General features: G+C 49.0%; 1 long non-coding RNA gene across 1 annotated transcript; it reads right to left on the bottom strand.

Annotated features, from left to right (window-relative positions):
* Positions 1 to 599: 599 nt before the first annotated feature.
* On the bottom strand, positions 600 to 21,690 carry LOC133219266 (uncharacterized). Its single transcript, XR_009727385.1, has 3 exons — positions 21,130 to 21,690; positions 1,917 to 2,033; positions 600 to 684 (listed from the first exon to the last, which is right to left on the bottom strand). It is a non-coding gene; the product is annotated as an uncharacterized LOC133219266 (long non-coding RNA).
* Positions 21,691 to 21,851: the final 161 nt, after the last annotated feature.

The following is a 21,851-nucleotide window of genomic DNA, read 5'->3' as shown; positions in this document are numbered from 1 at the left end:
CCATGAAAGGATCCTTGCTCCCATCCAGCTGCAGTTTTGGCTCCTGATTCCCATTCTCTAAGGGTACAAACACAGCCCCTGTGAATCCATGGCAGTGCAGGGCTGTCACCAGCACACAGGCAACTCCCAAGTGTCATCTCCGGGTGCCAGCCCTCTCCACAGAGGCTTTGCTCTTCTCCAGATGCTGCTTTAGACCTTCTTGTGGTGGCCAGAAAGCCTCTGACAGCTCCTATTCGGTGGGTGTATGGATACAGACAATGACCATTCAACCAGCAATGTTTTCTCAGGCTCCTTAGGAGGCAACTACAGAGCTCTAGGGGCAGAAATCACTTCCTTTCACTAGGTTTGCACCAAGGACTCCTGGCTGCTACAGCAATGCGAACCAAGGATGTTCATTAACTCTATGTAACAGCATCTTCTACACTTGCATGGTACCTACAGCCAAGCTCGGCTGTGGCTGGTAACCCAAAGACATCAAAATGGAAATGGCCCATCCATGAAGGCCAACAAGTTGGTTTTGACCAAGTTGGTTGGTGAACAGGCAGCGCCGGAGTCACCATCCCTGGAAGCATTCACACACCGTGTAGACGAGGCCCTCATGCCATGGGTTAGTGGTGGCCTTGGCAGTGCTGGTTGGACTGGATGAGCTTCAAGGTCTTTTCCTTTGATTCCATGATTCTTTCCCTGCAAGATAACCAGAAGAGCTCCCATCCGAGACAAACAAGTGTGACACGGTCACGCTTTCCACGCAGGCCCGGGTGTGATTAATCCCTGAAGCCTGCCAGGGAAGCAAAGGCAGCCTTTGATGTGCAGCTTGGGGATGGATGAAACTGAAGCACGTTTAGTGCAGCGTAGCTCTAGGGTGGCTGGAGGAGAGGAGGGGGAGGGAAGGGAGGAGCGGCGGGCAGATAGTCAACCTGTCTACGCAGGGTGCTCTACAGCTCACCCCGATGGACTCAGAGCAATGCCTAAGGTACATCACAGTAATAATAAGAAGAAGAAAAAAAAGATGCTACAGAAATTTAATTTCATTTAATTAAATAATAAAAAAAAAAGCTGACAAGAAGAAAGGGTTGTCCCAGGAGACTTCCCCTTGCCCAAGGGAGGCAGCGTGGCCCCGCGGGTGGCAAACTAAGCCTAGGGATTTGGGATCGACTCCAAGCAAGGCTGGTAGCCCCTGTGTGGTCTTGGTTGAGTTCTCTTCCCCTGTCCCACTGCTTCTGCAAGGTCTTTGTGGCTGGATGTCAGCCCTCAGTGAGTCTGGTTGCAAAGGGGGAGCATGATGTATCAGCAGATGGGCTTTCATCCTCATGGACCTGGGGGTTACAGCAGGCAAGATGAGGATGTTGCATTGCCTCACCATGTAGAGGAGCAGAGGCAAGGTAGGAAAGGGATGGAGCTGGACAGGAAGAAGGCAAGAGGTCAGCTTGCTCATCACACACCTGAAAAAGGAACAGCTCTGCCTGTATCACCCTTGTCAGGGGTTTTTCCAAACCCTCCCATGTTGCCAGCGATGGAGTTGACACTCTCAAAACAAATTGGGCCTGAGTTCCCAACTGAAGTCAAATGCAGGGCTTGGACGTTGTTAAAGACAGTTCCTCAAGAGGCAGAGGCGAGATGTGGAAACTCTGTCTGAAGTAACACAGACCTGGACATCTTTCTACCCTCACTGGCTTGCCATGCTTGAGGCAAGACAGAGGTCAACCCTCTCAGTGCTCTCATTCCAGCCTCCAGTTCAAATCCTGCTGCTGAGCCAAATCCACGTCTTTCTGGGTTTAGCAAAGCACAGGATCAGAGCTGAGGCAGAGGATGGGTGACCTGACCTGGGATTTCCCTTGACTTAACCTCTTTGAAGGAATTGCAGCAACTCCGTGATTAAGACTTAGCAAAGATAAAACAGGGAAAGTAAACTGTACCTGTGCCTCGTAGGGAGATGATGGTAAATCCCAGCCCAGCTCTGTGGTTTCAACCCTTCTGTGCCTCAGAACTCTCTTGCTGCCTGTCTAAACTTCTCTGGTGCGATGCTCTGTCATCTTGATAAAGAAAATAGGTTAGATTGTGAGGATTCAAACCCGAAACAAGATACATCACACCCAAGCACTGGCTCCTTCATGAGCCCCAAATTAAACCCAAGCATGCACTTGAAGGAATCAAAGGGATGTGGCTGGAGGTCTCCATGGACACAATTCACCTCTTATGGTGGCAGCAAGGCTTGGTGGGTCCTTAGTTTGCCTTTTCCCAGCCCAAAGCTGCTTTCTCATGCTCCAGTCTGCAACCAGAAGAACTCTCAAAGGGCTTTGGGGACCAAGGGGTGATCTGGGCTTTCCTCTTGGCTGTTTTTCATGTGCTTTGGTTTCATTCGATTACAAATGCCTGTCACAACAAAAGCGATCCCAGGAAGATGCAGCAAATCCCATGCTTGCATTGGAATCAACCCTGCTTGTTCTCTGACAAACTCTTTGATGAAACCATTTTCAAATGGCTTCCTCTTTCCCCAGGTGAAATAATTCCATGTAGTTCCCTCCCCACCACCACACACACAAGTTTCCAGCCAGCTCTGCCCATGGCCCTTTGTTTCCCACAGCCCAATGGCCTCTGATGAAAGAGATTGCCAAAGCCTCCCTGGAAACAGTGGCTGGTGTGAGAGCACCATGGAGGACGTTCCCTCCACAGCACTGTTATTCCATCCTCACATCCACCTCTGACCCTCTGTGGGCTCCAAGATTACCCATTGCACAAGGCTGCTCCATCTGAATCTCCTGAAGCATCTGGGGATGCTCCCATCACATTAGAGCACTGCAGGACTCATTTCTCCATAAGATAGAATTAACTCTTCTGGCTTTTTTGGGGGGACTCATTTATTAGCCAGGATGGAGCAAACTGGCTCAGGAAAGTAAAGTGACTCCTTACCAACAGCCAGGGCGCCTGTGCCTATTTCCAAAACAGAGCCTTTGTGGCTCTACAAAGGCTACATGTCCTCTTAATTTCAAATGTTCTTCCAGGACCAACAGGAAATGTGCTGAAACACCGTGAGAAAGCTTGTTCTTGTGGTTATGTCTGGCCCTAACCAGAAACAGAAGCGCCAGGAGGTGGGATGAGAGTGCTTGAAATCTCTCCAACTTCCCGTTACAAATGCTAAAGGTCTGCATGCTTCAGATGAACTTTTGGATGCTCCCATTGAGCTTTTGATGTCTTGCCCTTCCCTACTCACAAGGCACTGAGAACAGCAAAGCATCAAGTGAAAGAGTCTAGAGCAGCAATCCCCAAGGAGACAGTGGAAGGCTCTTGTCCCTGTGTGTGATGTAGAGCCCATCAGTCCGCAGAAACAGCTGCAACTGGTTTGGCTCAATTGTGCTGCCAGCTCTGATGGCCCCAGCTCCACTCCCTGCACACTGGCCCAAGAGGCAATGTCTTGGAAGAGCTCCTAGGATCATTGCATCATGTCTCAACCTGAGTGTTTTCAGCAGCTATTCACATCTGAGGGAATCTCATCACGCTCCAGCAGAGATGGAATTCAAAATACCACTCATCGTTCCACTCCTGGGGTCTAGAATAGTTCATCCTCTTAGACCCAAGTCCTCCAAAAGGTTCAGTCTAGAGATCATCTCTAATAGGAAGAGGAAGGAAACCCAAACAGAGAAGGGAACCCCAGAGAGGGCAGTCTGAGCAGACGTTGAATGGCACCTCTTTAATGCCGTCAGTTACCTTATCTAACCCTCTGCACCAGCATCACGAGGTGCTGCAACAGCCACATGGCAAGGAGAGACCAAAGGCCTCATGGGTGGCTCCAAAAATCCCAAGCCATACAGGTATTTCGGCATCCCGCTCTTATGTAAGCACCGAGGACAAGATTTCGTGCCAGGTGATTCAAAGCACCATCAGCTCCCTCTATGGGCTGCAGCAAGAAAAGAGAGGTGGCCTCCACCAAAGAGGGTGGTTCAGAGCCTCCATGACTCATGTTTTGGAATGGGCGCTCTCTCCATCTACTCAAGAGGAAAGCTCTGGTTGACATTCCTCCTTCCTTTGGCACCTCCAAAGGGTGCTTCTAGGGTGAGCCCTGGCCCCAAATCCTGCAGGGTTCCTGAGAGCAAGGAAGGTCAGCACCTTTGTGGACTTAACCCCAAAAACCTCAAGCAATGACGCTGCCCCTAAAGCAAAAGGACCATCAACGCTCTTGGAATTTCTCGTTCAAAACAATGCGTCACTGCCGGAGCAGGAGCTGGAGCAGGAGCAGCTCTAAGTGACTCGTCACCTGCCCAACACCCCTGGGCAAAGGTGGAGTGGCTCTCAGTGGTCCATCCCTCAGCTTCCTGTTTGCTCTGCCCACAGCACACTCCTGGAGCACCCGGAATAGCCAGCAGTGCCCTTTCCTGCACACCAAGGTGTCTTGTTTGATTAGGAACAGGTTACCTGGATACGACGCTTCATCAAAGGGAATCCTGCGTTGATGGCATCCCAGAGATGCTTGGCTAATTGCAGGTTCCTACTGGTTGGAGCCAGTTCAACCCCTGGCCTTGGCTTTGCTGTGAATTGTTATGCTGGAGAGGAGCACTGCATGCAAAACACAGTGAGGGGGAAGAGCTGTGAGCTTCGCCAAGCTCCCCCAAAGAGATGTTATCATAAATACATCATGAATAGGAGCCCCCAAGAACCGCTTTTACTCTGGAATCCCAGCAGTTGCCTGGCAAAGGGAACAGGCAGCAGGGCAGAAAAGGCAGCTCCTGAAGCCAGGTCTGAGGACTCCCCATAGCTTCCCACTGATCTGCTGCACAGCTCTGGTCAAACATTCCCCTTGCTAATAGGACTTGGGACCTTTTGGCTCCCAAAGCTTGCGTGTCCCCTGCTTGTATTGTACATTATGGAACCGGGCTAAGCATCACCGTGACACACTGGGTGTTTTAGCCTATTGACTCCAATTCACCAGTCACAGACCTCCTCCTCCTGAATATTACTGGACACGTTACAAGAACAGAAAGTGAAATCAATCAGAGTTCACGCTTTGGAACAGCTCATACTGCCCTGTCTAATTTTACTCCTTCCCAGGCCAAACCTCCCCAGCTGAAGTACTTATTTAATTACCGTATTTTCTATAATCATCTGCTAGCAGCCCATAAAGGCACCAGGCTCCAGTTAGCAGTCACCAGTGAATTATGATGCACTTGAAATAAAGAATCACTTCAGCCCAGGATGCCTGGCACCCTTGAGACATCAGTTATTATCTCATTTTCACCTCTTTGGTAATAACCTCAACCTTTTCTACAAACGCAGAGAAAGCCCCAATGCTTGAGGTGTGAGACACTAATAGCTTGATTTGGCTCTTATTTATAGTGGTGTGAATGAGAAACAACTGCCCCGAGGTCCATGCAGATAAAGAACATAGGGTCAGGAGCAGCTTTAGCAGCTGGCTCTGGGATGCTGATGGGAACTGCACCTTTAAGTGGCTGAGCCAAGGGAATTGGGTGTTCTCAGCAGGGACAGGTTTACCAACTGACAGCAGGATTGAGCCCTACTTAGGGAGAAGCTGCTGGAAGTGGCCCTTTCCAGCACCTGGGGATCAGCGCGATCCCAGAATGTCACACCCTATGTATAACTCATCGGGAGGGTGGAGGTAGGAACAGAAGGAGTTGGGCAATACCCAGCTCTTTCGTTTTGGGAAGAGTTTCAGGATTTTGAAATTTCTAACTCGTTTGGAAAGGAAAGAAAACAAAAAAAAAACAACAAAAAAGATGTTGATATTTCCCCAAACCCAAAGCTGAATAAACAGCAACGAACAAATCCCTTTCCCAGCCCCATGCAGAAACCCAGTTACTCAAGGGCTGTCAGAGTATTCTGTTTCAGCAAAGTCTGGCCAAATGCAGCGCCTGTTTCACTCTATAACAGTTTCTTTTCTGGACTTATTTCTTCTCATAGGTCACAGCTTTGAAAGCTATTTTCTTCCCAGCCCTTTTTTTGCATCAGGAGGTTCTTAAAGACAGACTGAGAGCTGGCTCAATCCTGCTGGTTTTCCACAGGTCGTTGGGTAACCCTTGAGATAAGACTTTCCACCTGGTGATAAGTTGTCCAGGTATAAAGCTTAGGTCAGAAAAAGACTGGACATTGCAGATGGAAGCAGACTGTAGTTGCTTCCAGCAGAAAGAAACATCCATATGCATTATTCAGCCCCGGGATGACCCTGAGTTGCCAATGTGGTGCAGCACATTGGGGTAATATAATCCTGGGATCACCAGGCTCAATGTTACCAGTAGAAATAGAGGAGAATTCCCTCAATATGGCCTTGAGGGATCTCATCTGGAATATAGTGTCTTCTTTTAATCACCCTTGAGCAAGAAACCAGTGGTGGAAGAGAACTACTACGGCAATGAAGGGAATGGAGAGCCCTTATGTGGAAAATGCTGGAGGACCTTGGCTTTCACAGAGAGATAAAAGGGAATGGTCTCGTTCTGTCTAAAGAGAGGCACAGCCCAAGTACCTACAGGGTGGAAAAGCATCATAAAGTTGCAGGACAATGTCGCTACAAGGACAGGTTTGTATAAATTGGACATTAAGGAATTTAGGCTAGAATCTAGCAGGTTCCTTATCAGCCACTCAGCCTTTAATGTATGTGAGAAATGTGAAGGGTGGTGGCTGTTTCACCCAGCTTTAGATGTTCAGAGTAAGGATGTCTGCATCTGAGAGCAGAGCACCTGGGGCTCTGTCTACAGTCCAGAGAGACATGGGCTCCGGTAATTCACGCAGCCTAATGCAGGCGCCGCGCTCGGTGAGAGCCAGAATCCTGGAATTGCTGATCTCTCCCAGTTGACTACAAAGGCAGGCAGGAGACAGGGAGAGATGTGTAAAAGAAGAGAGGTGAATCCAGGCCTGATATCCCACAGATCTCCGGGCGATGCTACATGCACACAAAGCGTAAGTGGGAAGCAGCATAAGCTGTTGTGTCTGATTGCACATGGCTGGGATGTCCTTGGAAGACACCTCTGGCCCAGGACAAGCATCACTTAGAGATAAAAGGCCATGGGAATGGACCAGGCCAGAGCACAGCCTGGTGATGTTGAGCAGAAACAGAATGGGTTCTATTAGCTTTTTAAGGAGAAAAAGGAAGGGTTTGGGGTTGCAAGGACAAGATATCTGAAGGCATATGGGTTGTTATAGCTCAGCACTCATCCCCATCCCATCTTCCCACCTGGAGAACTAGAAATGTTGCAGACACTTTATAGAGTGGGGAAAGTTTCTTCCAACCCTTTCCAGGAGAAGTGGAAAAGGCTCCAAAACCTTATAGAGGCTGGCAGGACATCACCCTGCCTGCTTGGTGCCAGGCTGATGCACGAACCCTCATCTCCCTTTTCCCAAGTCCACGGTGACCAGAGAGGTGCCACATTGCACACAAGCAGGTGTCACCCAGCCGCTTCCTCCTGTGCAGAACAAGTTTATGGGCCTGATGCAATCCCCAGCAGGCGATCAGTCCATGGCAGCATTCCTGGGCACAGAGTCATGGGGTGCTCATGCAAGGCCATTGGGAGAGGGCACTTGGCGTGGGTGCCTCATGTGCTTGCAGGAACGAGTGCCTGGAAGGGAGGGGGGTTCTTGCATGTGCATCACACACACCTGCAGTTGGATCCATAACATCCTCCCTCTTGGGACAAAGGGACTGGGAGGAAGGCTTCGGCTAGCGGGGAACAGCCTTGGATGTAATCCTTGGGAGATCCCAAATGTGTGCACCTCATCTGGGAAGTGGGACACGGGCTTCCTTGCCTGCTTCAAAACCCTTTCTATAGTCAATTGTAGGAGATCAGAAAGCTCCTATTTCATTGATCTTACAGGTTTTGAAAGAGCAGGATGCATCCAGGTGGCCCTGATCTTAGAGCATCACTGTGTACATAAGAACCTGTATACAATCCCTAAATTCATGCCAACTCAGGGATAATTCCTACAGATGTTATTGAAGCTGTACACCCAGATACCACTGCCAAAGAGCTGAATCCAGTCCAACAACTGCTTTTTTAACTGTAACTCAATCTTCACTAGCCACTTTCCACCTAAAGGGATCTAAAGCCATCTGCAGAGGGTAGGATGCTGAAAGCCTGCACAAGACTTCAAGGCCAAGTTGGACAGAGCCTTGTGTGCCATGGTTTAGTGTGAGGTGTCCCTGCCCATGGCAGGGGGTTGGAACTGGATGATCTTAAGGTCCTTTCCAACCCAAAACATTCTATGGTTCTATTCTAAGGCAGAAAATACCTGGCTGTGATGGAGCAGAGGACTCGCCACCAGCCTGTGAAGCCATGGCATGAGTGTTACATCCATGCACTTGCTCCCATCCCATTCATGACCATGGGGTCCCCAGGAGTATCCAGGGAGCGTGACTCCCACCAAGGCTTTATAGAAGTAGCTGCAATTCACCCGGTGCATGTTGAAAAACATGCTGGGAGTTGCCAGGACCCAAGCACTTTGGAAAACCTGGTCCCACCTTGAAAAACCAGCTCCCATCTCTGGAAAATCTGGTCCCCACAAAGCAACCATCGCTTCTCCCCTTGCGAGGCGCTCGGTGGCGAAGCAGACTGTCTGGTCCCCACCGTCTCCCGGCCAGAATGAAGTGTTCAAAGTTGATCTAAAAAAGCAATTTCTAGGCTGACAGATAAGGAGTGTGAAAATGCCACAGGGAATGATTGGCACAGGCTCCGGTGGAGACACCAGGCGAGGTGAGCTTTAATTACAGAGTGGCCTGGTGGCAGTACCTGTCAGATGACTCACTTCCATCACATCCCGAGAGGTTTCTCCTCTTCTCTCTCCCCTTGCACCTCTCTTCGCTGGGCTCTTTCATCAGATGCTGGCTCGCTGGTTTCCTTACAAGCCTTGAGGCATTGAGTCACTTGTCATCAGGCAGGAACCTGGCAAAAAGCACCTCATGGTCCACCTGACACCAGTGTCATGCAGCCATCCAGATGCACTGGTGGAAGAGTCCCCGCTGAGGAAACAGACTCATAGGGAGGAAAAAGAAACCACTGCATAGGACTGGAAGGAGCATGCAACCCATACCAAAGCAATCCAAGGGGTTTCTTGCCTGAAATAATTCAATACACAGGTTACAAGAGGGCAAAACATACCTGGGATTGATGAGGAACGTCCAAGCAGCTTCCAGTTCATGGTATCCTCCTGCTCCTATTTCTGTGTACCAAGCACTGCAAACCACTGAGGGTTTAATGCTTGTGTAGGATTCAGCAGAGTACCTAATCTTAGTGCTACCTTGGCTGCTTTAAGGTAGGTTTGTCACTCAAACTCTTCTTATTACATTGGCTATGGCAGTCCAAACTGGTATTTTAGGAAGGAAGAGAGGGTCCTATCAATCACACGGAAATGGAAGCAATACATGGTTTACAACTCATTTCAGAAGGAATAACATCCATTTGTGGATGCAAATACTAGCCTACATTGTAAGAGTAATCCAAACCAGCATAGGAAATGGAAACTGGAAAGAAACGCAGCAAGGGTAGATGGTGCCAGACTTGCCAAAAAGCTCTTATGGAAGTCTCCAACTCCAGGCAAAGGAAACAGGGAATCATCTGGACTGCAGTGAACACAGCAGTAATTGCCATTTGGCTTTGAGATGGGGATTAACACAGGAAACCTGCTGTGGGCATGGAAGTGCCAAAAGTGAGGCAATGATGAGTGGTGGGGGGAAAGAGGAGCCTCAGGTTGAAGAGGATTTGCCACTGAGCTCTGCAGGAAAAGACCTTGAGAGAAATGCTCTCCAATACAGTCACTAATGGTACTGATAGAGATGGAAATGCAGATTGCTGATGGCATCATGGTATGTCATAGGAAGAGCTCAGTGTTACCAGAGATTGTTGCTCAGACCGGGGCAGGTACAGAGGAGGACCACAGGGACTCCACTGCTGGCCTGGCTTCAGGACAAGGGAAGAACAGTGGGGTTTGCTGGCACAAATAAAGCGAAAGGCAGGTCAAAGATTCAAAGAGTGAAGGTGCTCAAAGAGGGGATTATTTAACGCAATGAGAAGAGGCAGGAGGTTAAGCCAAGCAAAGGTGCACGTCCCAGCTTCTCTGTTGTGGAAGTTTCTGAAATGAGCATGGAGAAAGTCTCCATTACCCAAGAGACTTTCACGTGAGGCTGAAAAGGATGCGAATGAGTGTTCAGGAAATAATGGCCCAAATGTAGGACAGAAAGCGTTGGGTTTTTTCTTCCTTTCAACACACTTCCTCATTTTCCCATTTCACAGAACACTTTATAAAGGAGCAGCCTAAATGACACAGTTCAAGTTTCTTGAATAAAAGCCACTTTCACAGAACCAAACAATTTTCTTCTCTGCACTTTTGTCTTACAAAAAAATCCCAATTTCTAATCTTTGCTTTTCTTTCATCGAGGAATATGACTTGGACACAAATCCATTTCCCACAGAGGTCCTCTCCAACATCATGTCTGTTGTCCTCCAACACACCCAAGAGAATTTCCCACCTTCTTAAAAGGCAGTTCCACATGGGCCTTATTCACTACAGTCATAACCTGGGAATCCGATGAGTTCCAGTCCAGCCACTGTCCCAAACCAAGACAAGTGATTTTCTGCCTTTTTTGATTCTTCTATCTCAGAGAGGTTTGTTATTTCCTTCTCTCTGTTGAACCGTGGTCCTGTTGAAGCTGGTGGGATTTTTGCCATGGACCTCAACAGCTCTAGTCTGGCCAGCTCTTTCTCTTTTGTTTTTCCCCTTCTGAAGGGTCAAGAGTCAATGGGAAACAGATTCCCTTGGCACACAGCAGAAAGTAATATTAGAAGCACATGTTTCCTGCTCCCAAAGAGGTACATATGGCAGGGGGTTGGAACTGGATGATCTGAAGGTCCCTTCCATACCCAACTATTCTATGATGCTGATCCTTTCAAAGAGTACATTTAGCTTCCTTCATTCCTCCCAGTGTAGGAATAGCAAATTCCTTCATGTCTGACCCTCCTTTACATCCTCCAATGCTTTCCCTAATCTCCATTTCCATTCCTGCTTCCGTGTCCTGTCCCAGAACTGGAGCTTGAAGGTAGCTCAGCTCCAATATATGTCCTCAAGGGTGACCTGCTCTTCCAGAGAGCTCGGTTTTCATGTGGATCCAAAGCATTTTGGAAGAAGCTGGTGCTGCACCTCAAGAGATGGGTTTACAGGTTAAAAAGGTGGAGCAGAGCCCTGTAAAGCTCCTTGCTTTTGAATCCTAGCTGTTAGCACTGGCAATAGTGTCCTAACACATCTCTAACACTGCCACAGTGAAAACTGTTTTGTGTGATGCTTTTAGAACCCTTGCTATGGGAAAAAACCTCACATCTGTGCAAGTCCATGCTCTGGAAAACCATTGGGTTCCTGCAGTTTATGAAGCACTTAATAATCCCCTTACTACTAGAGCTGACAGCAAAACATCTACCGACAACAGTTGTAGAACCAAAGCCAAAGCATCCGATCTGAATTGAGATTAATCAATGTATCTCCAATGGTTGCCTTGTCCAAGGCTAGGGAGACCCTGTGTGGAGACACGGGGCAGCACAAGCTCTGCAGGTCCATGTGGGAGGAGAACCACAAGGCTCACCTGATGAAGGACGCCCTGTGTGCTCAACACAGCTGAACCAAGCTGGCTGGGATCTCCGGTTCAAAACCTTGGGATAAAAAAAAGCTGGGGAAAAACAAAATCATTACCATTTTTGGTTGAAATTTTTGCTGAATAAACCCCAAATTCTCATCACTCAACTTTGACTCTCTAGTTCTAGTTCCATTTTATCATTAAAATGATGGCAAAGATGGGAAACAGGAGAGTAGGAACAGCAAAGAGGCATCAATCACCAGTAATAAAATATTCAGCTTCAATTTAAATAGTTAAGTTACACATATATATATATCTATTAAATAAATAAATTGCCTTTTTCTGTGGAAAACAATTTTAGTGGGCAACCAAAGCCTTTTGGGTGCAAGGATCATATCAAAGGCATCAAAGAACATTAAACCAATTCTTGTCTTCACTCCTAACACTAACATTGACTTGGTGGGGGAGAGGGGAGGGAAGGAGGAGATTCCCACATAACATTATGATTCCCATGATGCCAAGAAGAGGACTTCCAGCAAAGACAGAAACACTGCCAGGATCTCAAGAGCCCAGCGAGAGGCAAAACCACAGGGAATTAGAACAAACTTTGGTGTCGTTTATCATTAGAGCCCTGCAGCAACTACTACAGCATCCCCTGGAAGCAAATGCTTTCAAGGCAATACTTTTCAAAGGCGTTATGCTTTCCTGCTGTCTCCTGCCTGTCGCCTTCAGAAGCTGCATAAATGATTAAACCAGATTCCTAATAAGGTGAGTCAGGCTCCCAGGGCTGCAGATGGATGTTATGGGATGAGCACAATCCTTTTCCCCCATTTCCCTTCTCACCACCGAGCTCCTGCATTGTTTTGCAGATAGAAAGCACAACACATCTGGAGGAGAAGCCAGCAGTAGCGGCCGGGGATGGGTCAGCTCTCTGGCATCTCCTCACAGATTGCATTGAGGAATGTTTCAAGCCAACACAGTGACACAGATCTCCAAGTACCTGACCTATTTCCCCTTAGGCCCATTGTCACAAGCGCCTTAAGAACCAATGAAAATGTTTAACCTGAATAGCTTTGGCAATACCCACAGGACACCTGATCTTAAGTGGGTCGCATCTTCAGCAGAAACATGGAATGGGTCCGTATCAGGACCTTCAACCCAGTTGCTTCCTTGCCAACACAAAATGAGATTCAAATTCCCCACATTTCCCATTGCCATAAACAAATCCCACTTCAGAAACCAAGGCAGCCAAAGAAGTTCTTTTATACCCAGCAGAGTATGAACGAAGAGGGGAAGGGAGTAATTCCCCAAATCAATCCAACCCTTACCTATGTTCCCAGGAGGGGCCACAAAGCTCTAACCTAATACATTGAGATGGAAGAGGGAGACAAAAAGGCGGACCATTCTCCTTTCCACCTGTGCTGCTGAAGTGGCAATCCCAGCAGCTTGGGCACTATTAACATCTGCCAGTCCTAAGCAATCAGAAGTGGCAACTTTCCCCCACTCCCCCTCACAAACAGATTTGTCTGAATGTGGCAAGAATCAAGAATAAGCTAAAGGATGCAGTGTTCATGCTGAATCACCACTTGCAGCATCTTTAGATAATGGGATTTCCCTCTGCAGCCATCGGGAGCCTTTAACGAAAGCTGAGATCCTGATGGGTTTAACCCAATTCCAAGAATTGGGATTGGTTTTCCTTTTAAGAAAACAAACCCAAGCCTGAGAGCAACACAGAACGAATGTGATGAGACAGAATTAAACTCATGGAAGTTCGCAATGCTGGTGTTGAAAGAGGAGCCCTTTGTATGTTAATGATCTTTTCCCCTTCTGTGCCCAACTGCTAAAGGGTGATTGAAGCGTTCCCTGGGCTGAGAAATGGGAAATGAAACATGTCCAAGGACAGCCACATATTCTGGCATGCTGTTAAAACCTGCTCCACCCCAGGAGGCCACCACAAGGGAGCTGTGTTGCTCCAAGCCTCCTTCCTCTCCCCAGTCCCAAAAAGGAGAGGAAACGGCTACTTTGCAGTTATTCTAGAGGGCTGTGACACCAGAAGGACACCAAGATGCTTCAGGAGGGGGGGGTTTGGGTTGCACACAGCCTGGGTGCAATAAGGATCCCCAAGCAGAGATGTGGAGATTGAAGTTGTGGGGCTTTTACTTGTCCTGGATCTCTCCTGTGCTTCCCTGACAAGAAAGAGGCTGCGCATACATTCCCGCACACGTGGACACCAGCTTGGGAAGTCTTCATGGGTTGGAGTTCATGGTTTTTGCTCTGCTTTGCTGCTTAAAAGCACCACGACAGCAAAACCCAGAGGATTTTGCTCATGGTTAAAAGAACAAAACCAAACAATAGGCTGATGTGTTATTTTCCCAACTACAAAATACCATGATCTCATGCACTCGGAGGTGGGGAATATATTCAGCCGCAAGGTCTTATCCACATGGCTTCTAAGACAAGGGTCATCCCTGTGGTGGTGCTTCTTGCTGACAGATCACCTACTTTTCCTCCTGCTCCTGTGGATTTCGGTGTCAAGCAAGACCAGGCTCCCTCTACAACGTATGAGTAACCTGCCTCGAGGAAGGCTGGGGAGCCAGAGACCTGCGTGTTATGGCCAGCTCCTCCACGTTGTGCAATCTTGTGCAAGATGCTTCTTATTCCTTGGTTTCCTGCATGGATACAGATGCACGGGTCTCCTTCCCCTGCCCTGCACTGCGGTGGCACCTCAAGAGGCCAGGACTCATAAGAGCTTTCACCAGCAAGCCTGGCTCCACTCTTCACAGGCTGCAACACCATCATCTCCCCTTATTCCTGCTTACTCCAGTGCCAGGGAAGTTGTAATCAGTCCCTGTGATAAAAGAAGTAGGACTCCACACCCACAGCGGTTACAGCAAGGCAGCGCCATGGAAGCAGAGGTTGGCATGTTCCCATGGGCTCTGGAGACACCAGTGGTGCGCTCCTTCCCTTTGCCCACCGCAATCCCCGCAGGAGCAAGCATCAGCTCTGGCTCTAAACCTGCTTTTAATTTGCACGGCAGGCCCAGGAACGAGCCCCTTTCCTCTGGGCTTGTTTGGCAGAGCCCGCACGGTTCAGAGGCTGGTTTCTCCCCACCTCTGTAATTTCAGTGGGGACCAAAGAGTCCAAATGAGACTCCAGGCTTTTCAAACCACAAGCCCTACAGTAAATAAGGGTTAAAGGCATTTCCAGGCACGTCTATTAATTTTCTGGTGACTGTTTCATCCCTGATTTCTTTCTTTCTGTCAGACAAACTCTGCCCGGCTTCAAACACACAAAGAAGTCCCCATGCAAATTCTTCCACGGGCTTTCAGCACCGACGTCTGTGCATTCCCCAAGAGCTCTCTTAGGCTGGGAGCTGGTAAAGGGAGAGATACAGCAGAGCTGATTTGGAAATAAGTGGCTTTGAGTTGCGTTTTAGGTTGCTCCATTATTATACAGAAGAAACTAACACCCCAGAACGGATCCTTGGGGATGTTTCCTATGTGTTTTGGGGCAGTGAAGCACTATCCAAGCTTCTTTCAATCTCAGCAGTGTAATTTTGGCTTATTTGGTGGTAGAGAGTAAAACTCCTTTCCCCTAAAGTCAAGCTATTTGCAGAAGCCACATCTATTGAGTGCCACAGCCCTGCAGAGAGCAGCGGCAAAGCTGGAACTAAAACCCAGCAGCCCTGAGCCCTTGGGCTCTGTCTTATCCATAGTATTTAGCTTTCTAAATGTTTAAATACACTCTTTCTGGAATTATTCATCCTAATTAGTGGTAGAGCATTACCTGTAACTTTATACAAGTAATAATCACAGATACAAAATCACTTTTTAAACAGCGCCAGGTCATGACACCACCCAAGGAAAACAAAATCCTTTCCCAGTTTATCCAGCCCGTGCTCTGGTGTTCAGGGCAGACAGAGAGCACCATTACCTGCAGAACACAGGTATCACTGCAAGATGCTCCGACATCGTCACAGTATTACCACTGAGGACCACTTCCATTCCCTCCTCGTATAGGAGGGATCATCCAGGGATGGCAGGAAGAGAGGAGGGACTTGATGCTCAGCACTGGGGGAACATGACAACAGAGAAGCGCTCCTACAAGCTCCCTTATCTTAGTCCATTTGAGTTTCTCAAACTCCTAAAAGAAAGGGATAGCCACTCAGTTAGCTCACTTATCTCTTCAATGTGAGGTCTCTAATGCCAAACCCACCTCCGGAGAGACATTAGTTGGTCCTCTGCAATCCCTGGTCAGATTTACCCTATAGGTAAGGCTTAGCCCCACAGGACCTGAAAAATGGCCAAGGAAAGCAGCATTGCAGCCTGTCCTCACCAGACTGACTGAGCTGAGCACCGTTTCTGAAGACAAAAGAAGAGCGGAATGAGTGGCAGGCAAGAAGGGGAGAAATGAGCCTCTAATTAGATGCAAGACAAGTCTATACCACACAATGAGCCCCAAGCTAGCTCCGAGGAGGCTGGTACATCCACACAGCCCACACATGGAGGCACAGGTTCCTCATACTCAAGGTCAAACATCCCCCTCTTGAAAAACATGTGAAAATGAGGGGCCGAGGGTGAATGAAGTCATTGGGATCCTCAAAGCAGCCGAGGACACCGGGGTGGCTGAGTGACTGGGCATGGTGGTTGAAGCTATGCTGGGACCACACCAAAGCAGACAGCAGCTCCCAGACATGGGGAACTTGATGTATCAGCAGAAAGTAGTGTTGCATGGCATGGAGCTGCCAGCACAAGGCAAGGCAGGTGAATAAAACCCCAGCTGAATCCTATTCAGTGTACAGAAAAACCCCAAGAGCCAATAAAGCTTACTGCAAGTGTAGAACACCCATGTCCTCATTACTCCTCCTGGCAACCCAAGGGCCTTGTGAGGCTTCAGATGGTGATCAGCTCTGCACAGCACAAGGCAAGAGGAAAGCCCAGGTTGACGTTATGGTCCCTTGCTGACTGGAGGAGGCTGATGGGACGTGATCACTCCTGCAGAGGTGGGGTTTGTAGGTGGTCCACAGCTGGCCTCCCCTGGGACCAATGGGCTGCTTGGTCCTGAGATAAATGGAACAAAAGGAAAGAGTGCAGAGAGGAGAAAGAGCTCCTTGTGGTTACCTGAGCAGGACATGGATACCCGACAAAGTACAGTGGGAGCCATAGGCACTGGGATGCTCCCAGCAACGGATCTAAGCAGGGAGACTCATCCAACTGCTGAGACAAGGATGCACAGCACCAAGCTGAGGGACTGAGCGGAAAGCCTGGCTGGGGACTGAGCAGAGGCTCTTTGCCATGAAGAATCCCTGAGTCCTTTGATATAAACCCTTTGATTTGAGTCAGTGACCCCTGGAAATCTGCTTCAGGTTCCGCTTGATTCAGCACCAAGAACTGGGATCCCCTGACACAATGCAAACCGGGAGCAACAATAGAGTAACTGGCTCTGGTGTTGCAGGCAACAGCAGATAAACAGGACCCCTGCATCCCTGGGTGCCACAGAGATGCTGCTCCCAGAAGGATCAGCCAAAGATGTCCATGATGGGACCATGATGGGACCACCACCAGTCAAGCAATGCCAGAAGGCACCAGGCTGGCCTCACTGCACGAGGAATCACTCAGCCTGAGCGAAACTCTTGCCTGCAGAACCACAAGTGATGCAAAGAACTCCTGTTGAGCAAATTCAGCTGCTCTTGCTCCATACCCAGTAACAAGTGATAGGCAAGAGGAAACGGCCTCAAGCTGCACCAAGGCAGGTTTAGATGGAGATGAGGAGCAATTCCTCCCCCAAAGGGTGCTCAGGTATTGGAACAGGCTGCCCAGGGCAGGGCTGCAGTCACCATCCCTCTAAGTGTTCACACACCCTCAGTGCCATGGGTTAGTGGTAGCCTTGGCAGTGCTGGGGTAAAGGCTGAACTCGATCTTAAAGGTCTTTTCCTACCCATTTGATTCTGTGATTCTACCCTGTAGCCAAACAAATCTTCCAGGTTGGGAGGAATAAAAGAGAAACCCGAAGAGCAGCAGCACAACTCATCGGGCACTCGTCAAAGCGGTGCGTCAGCACCGAGCAAGCTGAAAGGCGCTGGGGATGCGAACGCAGGCTTTGCTGCCCTGCATTGGCAGGACCTCTGGCTGTCAGAACGCTTCCAGCACAGGGCAGAGCCTTCATCCCGGCTGTGCCCAGCACATCCCGGTGCCCACGTGATGCTGAGCTGCGTCAGCACAAGCGTGTTGCAGCCTGAGACGACATTGCCATGTCCTCCATGACTTCACCCCGGGGCCGAGGGCTTGGGGCTGAGCCCACGGAGCAGGTCGTGCTGTGAGTTATAGGGGTTACAACACCAGCACCAGCACTGGCCAAGGGCCAGGGTCACCCTGACATGGCCATGGAAACAAGGGCAGCGGCAATAGGACAGTGCCCATCCAAACAGAGGCAGTGCCACCCAGCTCAGACACCGGCTGTTTCCTTGGGGAGTTAAGTATCTATGGAGTGGAACAGACACCCCTGATTCATTCCCAATTAACCCTTTACCCACACTGACCTCAGGAGCTTTTGTTCTTCCTTAAAACAGGAGCTCTCAGGATGCTGATGCTTGTGTCAGAGGCAGCACTGGAAAGCCAAGACAAAATCCCCTCCAACAACCCATCCATGGCCTGGATGTGGTCTATTGTGCTGGGGTTTTGTTAAGCTTGATTTTTCTCATTGCAGTGTACATCCTTGCAGATAAGCAGGCTGATAACACAGTAGGAATGGAGGAAGCCTTGTCTTTATGCTCATTAAAGCTGCCTTGGACAAAAAGGAGGGGATCTCTGCTAAGATTGTCCCTTGGGGCCTGAGCAGAGCAGCTCAGCATGTGGTGAACATCATCAGGACACCAATGGAAAGACAACAGTGGACCAAAGGGGCAGAGATGCAGGAAAGCAGCAACCGCATCTGAACTGAGACTCCATCACCCACATCATCCCCAAGGAAATCAGTCTTGCCTGCACTGGGGTCCCAGTCCTCTGGTAGCAGACACTTGGACAAGCCAAATGGCAATCATGCCACTGTACATTGTGCAGAGGAGAATTCCCCTTTGTCTCCAGAGGGCTTTCTTGATTTGTAGACATTGACCCTGGGGCAACAGAGGTCAGGAAGGGTCAGAAAGGTGGGCATGGGGCTTGGAGCTTTGATTGCAAACTGGAGCAAGGATCCCATTGCCCAGCTCTTCACCATCTCTTCAAGGTCAGTGATGCTCTATAGGCCACTCACTCGCAGGCACAAGGAGGGGATGTCAGTGCATTGTGCTGGCTTTTGTAAGCAGGATACAGGCATCCCTTGGCTGGTGCTTTGTTTCGAGCAACACAGAAAACCCTCCAAAGGGCATCTTAGGATACAGCACCAGGCTAAGACACACTGGAACATCTCCCCAGGAGAAACAAATCCCAAAACATATGGCTACAAATTCCTTAATAACATCATTTCCCCTTTCTGTGTCACTTTGCTTCTACAGGCTGCAAAATGCTCCATAAACACAAGCAGAAACAGCTTCACAACCCACATGAAGACCAGCTGATGTCCTACCTGCGCAGCATGGGAGGGAGGATCAACAGGCAGGGGAGAACAAGCCCCTTTAGGGATGTGGCTTGTAAACTTGGAATGGGAAAAGAAAGGAACAAGCAAGATCTGCACCCTTCCCTTAAACATCCAGTGGTGTGCTTTTAAAGGTATTTATGTGCTTTGGAAAGGCTGACAGCCATGGTCTAGACAGGATTCATCACCTCAGAGCACACAAGACAGCTTCAAAGACCAATCACAACTCCTTAGCTGTACTGCATGGATTTAAGTATTGCAGTGAGGATACGTTAGCAAATACATAAGGAGAACAATGAGGGATACAGGCCAAGACCTGGAACTTGGCTCTCCAAATAGGATCTGCAGGGGGAGGAAACAAGGAGGACACCTGCCCTGCTTCCTGGTCAGGTTTATCTTCCCACATCCTTGAACACACAGAAGCTACATGACAGGTAATGGGACTTTGATCCCAGTAAAGTCTCTGGGACTTGCTCTGTTCTGGGTACAGCTTACATCTAAGGAGGACAGACAAAAGCCATCCCTGTTTTAGAGATGTGGAGCTGAGGTTTAGTGACAGGAGCAACACACAGGCTCACACCGCACTTCAGACCCTGGCATTGAAGTGGGAGTCATTCCCAGTGTCTGGAGCTGCACACTGGCAGCCGGCCTGTTCACTCCAGCTGCAGCCTTGCCCAGCAACAGGTTTCCTCTGGGTACCAGCGGGATGCTGTCATCACAAGGAAGGTGCCACTGAAACTCAGAGCTAGGGAAACATCTGCTTGGTCAGACTTTCCAAAACTCCTGGGCAAGGACGCTCATCCAGGAACGAGGCACACATTGGGTTTGCCCATTTTATGGACAACCAATGCCATTAAAGTACAGAACTCTGAGGTTAACTATCTATGTTTTGATTCCAAGCCTTCCAGGGAGGCCTCAGCTGAACAATCAACACAAAACCTAAATGTTGAGGAAACAAGCACAGATTGATGCTTTAGCACACTACTGTTGTCTAGCATTCCAGGACAAATATAGCACAACCCCTTCCCCCAAATACAAATCTCCATCTGGGAAACATCCTCTAGACCCAGGAAACAGAAAAGGGGGGACTGGATCCCTGCTTATCACTGGCTTCCCATTAAGGATACCCCATCCAACAGCTGCTCCCATACCAGCCAGCACCCCAGAACAGGGCAAACAGGCGACACCAGCACTGCCTGGATGTTGTTACAGCCAGAAAGAAGAAAGCCAAAGGCAGGCAGGCAAAGGGTTAAGAACCAGATCAGCGCCTGTCATCAACCACCATGGATGCGCCCCAAGTCTCCGGTGTTGGTACCTGGGTGCCTACCTCTGTCTCTGGGGTGGAGTCCTTCTAACCACAGGGCAGCCTCGCCTGCATTCCTGCTCCCTGAGTGACAGCTCCGGAGCTGCTGGCTCCAGCCTAAGCCTTGGCAGGAGAAAAGATGCCTCCTGCAGGGCCAAGTCAGACTCGCCCTGGAAATCTCCTTACTTAGTAGAAACAGGTTAGGGAGCCAGGAGCCAAGGGCTTGGCACCGGCTCCGGGTGTTTTGCTGGAGATGTTTAGGAGCGTATTGAAATTGCCAGCTTGCATCTCCTTAGATGTCTGAGCAATATCCTAGCACGGAATTATGCAGGTAATAAGGGCTTGAAAGCAGGAACAACCACAGTTGGATTAAGATATAGGCACTCTAGGCCTTTGCTCAGTTGGCTGGCTCGGAGAGACTTGGGATGACATCAGTCTTTGCTTTTGCTTAGTAAAAGCGTTTCTGGCACCGTTTGCAAAGAGAAGCTGGAAGGAGAACAGTGCAAGAGCTGCTGCTGCTCCGGTGACACTTGCCCAAGCTCAAAACAGGGTCCTGCAGAGGGAAGAGCAGCAGCTGGTATTGCAAGAGCCAGGAGGAGGACTCATGCAAAACTTAGCAGGGTAAGTTCAAGATCCACAGGCACTTGCACGTGTATGAAACATCACATACATGTTCAGTTTCAGGTCAGGAACATCTTACCTACATCCAGTGGAAGAAGAGGTGGATTTACACAGATGAAGACCACAAGTGCAGAGTGTATTTCTTCTTCATGCCTTTTGTATTTTCTATTTAAGCCTACAAGATATTCAGAGTCAGAACAGAAAAGGCTCTCCCAATCTACCCTATTTTGTCCTCCAAACAGCTTTTTCATAACTGCTTCAACCCCAGAAGCGGTTTCTTCTTTGTCTGCCCCCAAAAGCAGCTGAAGCATCTCTACCGAAACTCACATCTCATCCACAGAGCAGTAGTTTGCTCAGATCTTTGCAACTACTCCCATCAGAGCTGCATAACAACAGCACCAAGCTCTTTAATGAGATGCAGTAGCACTCCACCAACTCCAGTGGCATTAGTCCTCCTTGTTACTGAGCATCATTTATCACAGAGGGAATGCTAAGGAGGAACAAGAGCAGGGCTGCTCCAGCAATAAGGTCAAGCCAAGGCTGAGGGTGAACCACAGCAAGATCCGTCAGCAACCCTGAAAATGACAAAGCCATCAGTCAGGTCGCAGGTCCAACCAGGAACAGCAGGAGATAGAGACCAATCCACAGGTACAACTGAGAGGTTCATCTAGGAGAAAGGCCAACTCCACTATAAGTCCCAGAGCCATCCAATAGACAAAGCCAGAGCCACAGACACCTACAACATAACCCAGAGGAAAACTGCAAGCCCAAGGACTGAGCTTAAATGGATCTCATCAGCCT

This window comes from Neopsephotus bourkii, unplaced genomic scaffold, assembly GCF_033783945.1.
Source record: "Neopsephotus bourkii isolate Nb327-2 ecotype Australia unplaced genomic scaffold, CSIRO-AGI_Nbou_v1 NB_1346, whole genome shotgun sequence".
NCBI classification, from domain to species: Eukaryota; Metazoa; Chordata; class Aves; order Psittaciformes; family Psittacidae; genus Neopsephotus; species Neopsephotus bourkii.
Note: the sequence above shows the minus strand (reverse complement) of the source record. Positions and strands in the feature narration are given on the sequence as shown.